At 48.4% G+C, this 8,141-nt stretch overlaps 1 long non-coding RNA gene across 1 annotated transcript; it reads left to right on the forward strand.

The window, feature by feature from the left end:
• The first annotated feature begins 228 nt into the window (after positions 1 to 228).
• LOC135383594 (uncharacterized) lies at positions 229 to 1,302 on the forward strand. The gene is made up of 4 exons (XR_010419960.1): positions 229 to 376; positions 644 to 738; positions 810 to 879; positions 956 to 1,302. It is a non-coding gene; the product is annotated as an uncharacterized LOC135383594 (long non-coding RNA).
• Positions 1,303 to 8,141: the final 6,839 nt, after the last annotated feature.

Below are 8,141 nucleotides of genomic sequence, written 5' to 3' on the forward strand. Positions count from 1 at the left end.
CGATATCGGGTTCTTGCTGGCGTAGGAAGGTGATTGAGATGTGTTTTTGAAGAGGAAAACGTCCTCTTTCCGATAGCCTTGGTCCTGTCTTCGCGCGACTTTCCGTTCCCTTGCCATATTCCGAGGAGGCCCGGGCCATGGCCTGGGCAGGTGGCCGGTGGCCTGTGGCCTTCCTGCCGTTTCTGCGCAGCGGGCGGCGTCCATTTCGCTTGCAAATTTCGTTGCGTTCGCACGCATTTTTCTCGCTCCCGTTGTCTTGTGTTTCGTCGTTGCTCTGGTGCCCTGTACTGCTGTGAATGTATTTTTGAACAACAAGGTTGGGACAGCGCACTCACGACGTGGGAAGATACATCACAGAAATGTTGAAAGATATCAGGTAAGTTACGCTAAACTGCGTTGCAGAGCTCTTCACTGACTTGTGTTTACTGCGAAACAGGTGGGGCATACGCTTCACCCCCAGGTTTCTCCCTGGTTTTCTTTTAAATAATCAATCAATCACGCTTCACCCGTGCAACTTCGTCATCTGCTCCACGGCAGCACAAGCCTTTACGGCTGTGCCACTGAATGTAAAAAATGCTGAATACTTTTAATAAAGAATTTGCAGGGAAGTAGAATGTGTCACACCTTATTGACGCTTTTACAGATGTGTGGAAACGTCGTAGCGGATGAATGTGAATTATGGATCTCCAACAAGTGGCGTCACCCGGCGTCATTTTCAATATTTTACCGTTTTTGAAGGTACGTAGTCAATGTGTGAGGCATTCACGTTCCTACTACGTGGTTATACATGCTTTTACCTGTCTTCGCAGGCAATAGGGCTGTTGATAGGGAGAATGCTAGGCTGCTGCCAGACTGCAACCATAGGCGCTGTGTGTAAAGGTATGGGTATACGTCGATGCGTACCTCACAGTGACATTTTGCTGTAGCAGTGTTTTTGAAATCGCATTTCTTGCAGGTTAAGCTCATATGACGCGGCAGGCAAGGGAGTCCATGGTGAAAAGTGAATCTCGCAAAGTTGGATAGCGTTAATTTTTGCGCACGAAACGCAAGCTGGGCACATCGCAAATCTCAAGTTGTACGAAACACAGTGCAGCATGGTCGCCGGTTATCCCAGTGGTTCAACATATGTTTCATCGTCGCAGTTCGGACATTGCAGGCATATACCTTTGAGTTTACCCCTTGTGGACCGATGCTGTGTGTGTTCATGGACGTCATGTTTTCAAAGACATGTAAGTGCTCAATAACCAGTTGCGATAAAATGATTGTCATGTTACGCTGTGATATAATACCTGGTGAGGTGATACGATGCTATGACGCTCAGTTTCATACGAATTTTTTTTAAATTCCGTGTCAGCGCCGCGAAGCAACTGTGGCTATGAGCGGCGTATAGACGTGGACAGGTGAAGAGAGGACTGCAGGAAGGAGTGGGGGACAGGGGGGTTAGTATGCGTCCTGGGCCGACTTCTAGGGGAACTGTGCCGACATTCGTCTGGAAAGTCTTCGGAAAACCCAGGGAAAACCTCAGACAGCACAGCCGGTGACAGGATTCGAACCCGTGTCACCTCCTAGTCTCGGCGTGGAAAGCGATCACTCTAACCACTATGCCACGGGAGCTGGTCATACGAAATAAAGTGTTTGATCTCATGTTGCGTGTTTGTGCCACTCATACGCACTTTTGTGCGGCGTTGATATAATGTTCAGAGAACGCCAGTAAGCCTGGCTAAGGCACGGGGAAAAGGTCCACTAGAGGTCCGTCAAAGGTCGTGATTGACGAAAGATGGACTTCTTTGGGACACGCGCGGATGTTATTTTGGCACTTCTGAGTACATCCCAAGTATGTCAAAAATATGTTTCAGGATGTCCTCAGGACGCTTTTATCGTCCTGAGGGTAAGATTATGTGGACGTCCTTGGGACATCGGTGGTTTACTGGGTCGTCCTCCGCTGAAGTACAGACTGCATGTTTGAGGGTTTGTATCAGCCTTGGTATCCTGACGTTGAATTAAAGCGAACGACTTGCTTCTTCCTGACTCATTCGGCGGAACCTTGTGCGACAGCCAGGCGTTGCGTTTCTCAATCACGCAACCCTGAACTCCGTGATGGTGAGCTATACGGCCACACACTTCGCTGGTGTGGGTACACGACAGATCAAACAAACTTTGTCGTGACTGGGAATTAGCGAATATGTCGGCGAGACGCCCTACAGCAAACGCCCCGGAAGTATTCTCGCTTTGAACGGCGCACTGACACGTACGTCGCTCCCCAGTTGTAGACGTGCAACGAAGGATTGCACAAAAGCGATGGATATTATTCTTGTGATCGCAATACTATTTTGTCGGGTTGCATATATGCTTTATTTTTCAGAAAACGTGATATAAATCATGTTATGAATAGCAGTCAACAAGAAACAGCTCGCAATGTCCGTAGCAGACGGTTTTTTCTACCAACGAATGAGGGGGCTCTCTACCAAAAACGTCACACTAGAGGGGGCGTGTTCTGCGGTTGGAGCGCTCTAGAGTCACTAAATAGGCTTCGTTTTGTGTTTCTTTTTCTTTCTTTTTTTTGTGCCATAGTCGTGACGACGCCCATTTCTGTGTGGCCAACAACGGCCAGCCTATCCTGCCATAACACCCCTCGCTTCAGAGTAATGACACTGAGTTCCAACAGCAAAACTGCGCCATCTCGTTTTCGCGCCTCGGTAGCCATGCGCGCGGGTGAAATGTTCCTTTCTGTTGCAAGCAGCTCATCAAGGTTGACAGCCCTGAGCCCACCTTGACGTCCACGGGACGCGCTAGTGGACAATACATAGATTATCGCACAACAATCATACACGCTTCTCTATCCAACATTGAGCTGTACGTCCTCGTTCCTCAACTGGGGATGTTACCGGTGTGGTGCGGAGACAAGATGGCGCTCCTGCTCTCCTTTGGACCTCAGTGTCGATACTCTGAAGCGAAGCTTATTTAGTGACTAGAGCGCTCCGACCTGTCACCGTGGGAGTGAATTTGAAAATGAGTTGCGCCGCGGTGAAACAACTTTGGGCAGAAATATGTTGTGGGAATGCTTTTCACATACTGCTTTACCAGATGACAGCAGCTTTTGGCCATGTGGGATAGCACTCTAATACTCATCTAACGAGTGCCCTTGATCTGACGCACCGTAATGATTCCTGCATCCCATGCAACGTATGCCTCTCATGGGCGCTGCATGAGTGACACGATGAGATATTGAGCGGAGAAAAGTACTTATATTGCTGCCTCACATGCACCTCCCTCTAAAGGAATTTATTATCCGTTGCGTAATACACAACACATTTCACGCATTTACACGATACGCATCGCCATCATCCTGCGTCATTAGAAACGTTGTTGAGGGCTCTGCGCTACTGTCCTCTGTAGCAGTGGTCACATTCCGCTCAGTCGACGTATCTTCTTTTTCGTGCACAACGTTGACTTCAGTTGCGTTGCTGACGTGCATCGTGGATTTATCTGTCCTTCCTTCGTCCCACAGGTCCTGTTCTGGGGCCCAGGTTGGTTTGATAGCGAAAGCAATTATAATGAGAGTTATCACTGTGCCCCACACTGTCACAAGTCCAATCGCGGCCCTTATCTGCTGTCCGCAGCGGGCGTCTTCCACCTGCAGGAGGCTTTCTACGTCACTCTCTCTCGCTCTACTCTTCACATGGTTCACGGCGTTCCGGCGCTTGGCGCATTTCTTCCACACTTTGCTTCGTCCTGGTGTTGCAGCAATGGATCCTGAGAGAGAGTGTCCAAGCTCCATGGCCGATAGCGGAGTGTGGCTCGTCGCCGATTGTGTTCTTACAGCGCTATGCGGGTGGCGTAATGAGGACCGCTCCGTCTCACTTGACCCCGAATTCTCAGAGGCGGAAAATGAATGCTCTGTGAAGGCCATATCGATCTCATTCGGAGGGTGCTGTCCGCGACGATCAGCTGACATCTTTGGGGAAGGAATGACGTGGAATGTGTCTTCCCAGCGTATCGTCCTCTTCTTCTTCTACCAATGAGAGAATGGCCGTTGGCCTCTTGGTCGTTTTTCCACTGAGCGTGCAGACTTCTTCTTCATCCCTGTTATAGTATGGAATTCACGGCTTGAATACGTACCGACTGTATTGCAACACATGAAACATAAGAAGCCACGCAGGATGACTATAAGCTTTAAATGATCTATGAAGGCAGACACAAGTGGCGAGTTGAGGGGGATACGATGCAAAAGCGTGAGGTTCTGCTCAGGTTGCAGTCCACCGTCTACAAACACATCTCCGGTGACGACTGTAGCAACAAGCCCCATCGTCACAAGCATGGTCCTCAGTGTTGATGTCCGACGGCAAGCGCGCCTACTTAATCATCGAACAAACCGTGTTCGATCACTAAAATAATCTGTCGTGTGTGCCCTTTGATATAGCAAAACTCGACAATAGTTAACCGCACATAAACAATGAAATGTACATGCTTTTAAATGCAGAAATATGGTATGCCACTGCAGCACGTACGTCAATAATGAACGTTTGTGTACTAATTGCGGTGGGTTGTTACGCGACTACACGTGTCGTCCACTTGTGTCTACGTAACACCCAGTGCATAACTGTATTGTGTTCTTGTACAGAATAGTTCCCAAATGAGGAACGAGAATGACGTCACCGTTGTAACCCTGCATCATTCCTGAGTTTCAATGGTGCAATCCACCCGTTTTCTCCTTCCAGTGTTATGGATCCATTGTAATATGGCTTCCTTTATTTCTTTCTCAAAGCGCAACGCATGAATGGAAGCTTCCAAACAGCAACCTCGGAACACTTACTTTTTTTTTCTGGGCGAAATTGGCGAAAGAAATGTTTTGGCTACGTTGCGAGATGGTTATATGCAAGGTTGCGGAGTTACCACTACAAAGTTGGAATGATTCCAGAATTATTCCAGATCTACCAAAGCACGGAATGCAATTCCAATGGAATATCAGAAACACTGTTAAGAATCGAATGATACTCTATTAGGTATTTTTTTTTCGCAGGAATGGAATGGAATGGTGTGGCTGCCCTGATGGTGGCTTTGGCTTCAGTTCGCTGGTTCCTGCCCTCGCGCCCTTTGTACACACGCACCGCACCTGCACACGGTCAAGAGCGAAAGAACCTTGCCTTTGTGTCTTTTTTTTTTCGTGCTGGGTAATGTGAATCCCCTCTAGCAGTGCTTGCTAGCCTTTCCTGTTACCGGTACTTTTTTTATTATTGATGGAATTAAAGGAATGGAATGGGGTTGCCAGGCCATTCTACGAGGGGCGTTCAACTCAAACCGGGACTTTTCATTTTTCCCAAAAGTAAAATGAACTTACAGGCGAGAAATTAGTTTTATTTTTCAACGTAATCTCCAGCTGCACTAATGCACTTGTCCCAGCGTTTCACGAGTTCTTGGATGCCAGCAGCGTAGAAATCCTTACCGACGCGTAGCAGCCATGATCGGACCGCATTCTTGACCTCGTCGTCGCAGCTGAAGTGGCGGCCCCCAAGGAACGCCTTCAGTGGCCTGAAGAGATGGAAATCGCTGGGGTCGTGGTCTGGACTGTAAGAGGGATGTGGCAGCAAACCCCCCAGCCAAGTTCCTGTAAGGTGCGTGTCGTGAGATGCGCAGTATGCGGGCGTGCATTGTCCTGTAGGAGGAGGACTCCTTTGGTGATGAGGCCCGGCTTTCCGAAACTGGAGATGTTCATGAATGATATTGTTCAACGTTCCCACAGAAAGGTCCGTCTTTCGAGCTAGTTCGAGACATGTTATCCGTCGGTCCTTGAGGATCAGGCGCTTCACAAGTTGGATGTTCTCAGGAACTCTGACACTGGGCTCTGAGCCGCCCCGGCCGGGATCGTCCTGCACTGATGTACGGCCGTCTCGGAACCGTTTGCACCATTCAAACGCTTTGCTGCGGCTAAGAGTATCGTGGTCATACTGAGCCTGAAGTCTTCTGTGAATTTCAGATGACTTTACGCCTTCATTCACGAGAAACTTCATGACAATTCGCTGTTCGATGTGCGTGCTCACCCCGTTGTCGGCCATCTTGTCTAGCACGTGTCTTCTGTTTTGCACAAACTTTGGACCACTACGTGGTGAACGCAGTGGCCTGTCGCGTGTGAAAATGATGAAATAGAAGTAGCGGGAGCCATTTGTACACTCAGGAGACAGAAAGTCCCGGTTTGACTTGAACGCCCGTCGTAGTAGTGGGAATTGATGATACCTTTTCATGCCGAGGAATTAAGAGGAATTCAACCAACTCAGAGAAAAGATACGAATTATTTTCCCCGAGTTGGTTAAATTCAAAATGAAGAAAGAATGAAGTCACTGAAAAGGTTAGCCAGCTGCAGGACTCGAACCCAAATTTTCTGGATTGCCGGAACAGGGCTCTACCAATTCAGCTAAGCTAACACGCCTCTCCAATGACCTCCAAGGTTGCGCCATCTGAATGGACAAACCACACCCACTCACTCACTTATTCCACTTTCGCTCCTACATGTTTTCTCACTCACACACACAATCGTGCGACGGGGCGGCGCAAGCGGCAACTGCTGAACACGACGGAAATTGATGTTTTGAGGGTGGAACACAGAAGAAAGGGCAAACACACAAAACCTCAAGTGTCTAAGAACAACGAATGAAGAAAGAAGGAAGTCACTGAAAAGGTTAGCCAGCTGCAGGACTCCAACCCACATCTTCTGGATTGCCGGTCCAAGGCTCTACCAATTAAGTTAAGCTAACACGCCTCTCCAATGACTTCCAAGGTTGCGTCATTTGAAGGGACAAATAACACCCACTTCGCTTCCATTTCATATTTCCCATAAAACTGCTTTCACAGGCAATACGTGGCTAATAGCTTACTGCTGTTGTCTGCAGTGACGTTTTTAGTGGCCAGGTACTCGCTTTAGCGAGAGAAAGGAGAAACGGATGAACACTTACAAATGGCGTACACGCTGATGAAGCGGTGTAGTTCTGCTACTTGCTGTTCCCAAAATATCTTTTTCACATGCACAGTGGCAGCAAGACACACTTTACAAGCCTAATAAGACGGACAGCATTTTTCATAGGCCACGGTACTTGCCGGCACACAACATTCGCAGCGTGAATCGATCTGAAACCGTACTGAAGCATGTCGAAAATAAGTTTGCCAGCCTTGCTCTGTCCGAGCTCAGAACAGCGTACAAATTAATCCACAACACAAAACCATGAGTCACCATACAAGTGCACTACCTGTAAGCGGAACTACGGTTAGTTTTCAAACCGCGACCAATCAAACAGGCACCGCACTGCGTATTGCTCCTTCTCTACTTCTCAAGTTTCTGACTTGTTAAATTTTTACTGCTCACGTGTAAAGTGAAATGTTGAGCAGTTGCTTAATCACATATTCGTCCTATAGAGCTACACAACTGGCCTACTCCATTCCCGCTTTATTCGTCCAAGTGGCGCCTCCTCCCTTAAGAGCAGACGGCGCAACGCGTGCGTGGGGCGCTAGCCGCGGCGCCCACAAGGACAATTGCGCTTCAACTTGTTAAAGAAGACGCTGAAAGCATACTTACTATTCGTCCTCGTTTCACTACTAGGTGAAATTTTATTAAATACATGGCATGGAAACCAATGTGTCCTTGTTGGGGGATTGAGAGGCACCAGAAACCTGATGGTGATTTCTTTTATGTTCGAACCGTTTTGTTGCGATCCGGTTACCGCTGTTATTTTTTCGGTTCTCCTCCGGTTCGCATTCAACAGTGTCATGGAAATTTCGGTTCGGGTTCGGTTCGACACCCTTGCTTTGGTGTACCCACCCTTCCGGCTTCAACCTTGTTTTGTGCTCGGTATCGAATGAAATCATTGTTTAGCTTACATACGAGTAGGTTATTTATTTAGCGTACATAGGTTATTTATTTATTTTTCTTGATTCCGCGTTAGCGCCGCGAAGCAACTGTGGCTATGAGCGGCGTACAGACGCGGGCAGATGGAGAGGGGACAGCAAGAGGGAGTGGGGGGGTCAAGGGAGTTTCTATGCGTCCTGGGCCAACTGGGGAACTGTGCCGATATTCGTCTGGAAAGTCTTCAGAAAACCCCCCAGGGAAAACCTCAGACAGCACAGCCGGTGGTAGGATTCGAACCCACCACCTC

The sequence above is a fragment of the Ornithodoros turicata genome, chromosome 2, assembly GCF_037126465.1.
Source record: "Ornithodoros turicata isolate Travis chromosome 2, ASM3712646v1, whole genome shotgun sequence".
In the NCBI taxonomy this organism is placed as follows: Eukaryota; Metazoa; Arthropoda; class Arachnida; order Ixodida; family Argasidae; genus Ornithodoros; species Ornithodoros turicata.